Below are 1,777 nucleotides of genomic sequence, written 5' to 3' on the forward strand. Positions count from 1 at the left end.
CCCCCCCCCCCCCCCTCCATAACTTTTGTTTCTATCCGTTCGGTCTTATATTTTCTCCTATACCAAAAGACTGTTTTTTGTGTCCTCGTGCTTCTCTCTGCTCAAACTCAAACACATGTTCTGGTGTGTAGTTCCCTTCGTGATTGAAATCTGCGTCATTGTCCTCTTTTCCCCAGAGAAATAATCATGGACTCCCCTAGTCGCATTAATTCCCGGTATGTTTTGTGGCTTGATTAGATTTATATAAGCCGGGTGTCATAATCCGGGTACCACGGAAGTTATGTTTATTACTTTGGAGTTATTTTGGTGATATTCTGCCTCGAGAGAAAGTCCACAACGGTGATTAGACTCAAACGTAACGTGTGTAGAAGAATGAAGACCCAGAAGTCACTGTGTGCCATTTTTCTGTTGCTTCGCCGTTTTTACTCAGGGGTCTTGATGAGAAGACATTCGCTGTGTGTAGTTGTTGGGGGGAGGGGGGGGGGCACATGTTATTCTCTGGGCATCCTTGTGTTCATGGTCGTTGTTGAAATCTCCAACGGACGCTCTCAGAGACTGTTGCAGAAGTCCATAGGCGTAGTCTCTGTCTTGCCCGATTTCTATGAGTCACCCCCCCCTCTTTTTTTAAATGTCAAAATAGAGTGCATAAACAGAGAGATATTTCTATTTCAAAAAATGTTTTTAACTTCAAGCATTCCGACTTTTCAAAGTAAAAACCAAGCCGTGCTGTGAATAACGTGAAAACAACCATCTTGAGTCCCGCGCGGTCAAATGACCTTATAGAGTTGGGAGCACCGTAAAACTGCCCCAAAGTTATTTTTATATGAAAAAAATATTAATAGATCAAGTGAACAAAGAGGTAAAAAAAATAGTGTTATATCATGCATTATATTACTATGGTCTGCCGCAACTGCACACTCACCACCACTGAGCCTTATGGTGAGACATGGAGAAACATCAGTCCGGTGATCGCTCTGTTAGCGACAGATTGCTGGCAACTTAGACAGTTAATTGTCTTTCCGTGCCGGCCATTCATTATGAACGAAGTGCGCGACGTTGGAAACCGCGGTGCTGCATGAGGTGCATGTAGCTTACATTGCTGGGGGTAGGACCCATTTGCCCAGTGTCGACCGTCGTGCCGCGTGAATAATAGATGTTAGTTCAGCACTCGGTTGCTTCCGTCAAGAATTGGAGGAGTTGTTTCGTTTGACACTCTCACCGTTTTGTTATTCTGAGTCTGATCCTAACTTGTCTGCAGTTTGTCTGTGATGTCAAGTTGCGGGTCTGGTTGGTGGATGTTCTGCTTTATTCCTTGGTAAAGAGGGGGGTTTATGTAAATGAGCTTCTAAAATGGCCTTCGTGCACGCAAGTCCTGTTGTCTATCAGGCTGGCTTTGCGTTAAAATGAATTTTATTGTTCTTTTTATTGTTTTTTAAAATTTGTTTTAATATTTTTCAAAAGAGCCTTTTCATTAATTATTTAATTTGTCTTTCTTGTGCATCTTCTCGTTGTTCTACGTTTTTGTTTTGTGTGGAACTTTACTTTTGTTTTAGCGGTGGGCGATAAGAAGTCGTTGACCGTTCTGCTGGAGAGTCGGCAAGATTCTTTCAGTTAGCATTCTCGCTAGTCTGAACTGACTCTTCTCACTCCTATCCTCCCAGAATGCTTTTGATGTGATTGCTGATGTAGGAAGTCTTCTCGGCCTGTTCATCGGCGTCTGTGTTGTAGTGGTTAGGAGCTTCGCTGGTGCACGCAGGAGACCTTAGTTCGATTCGGG

Source organism: Aplysia californica, unplaced genomic scaffold (assembly GCF_000002075.1).
Source record: "Aplysia californica isolate F4 #8 unplaced genomic scaffold, AplCal3.0 scaffold00455, whole genome shotgun sequence".
Lineage (NCBI taxonomy): Eukaryota > Metazoa > Mollusca > Gastropoda > Aplysiida > Aplysiidae > Aplysia > Aplysia californica.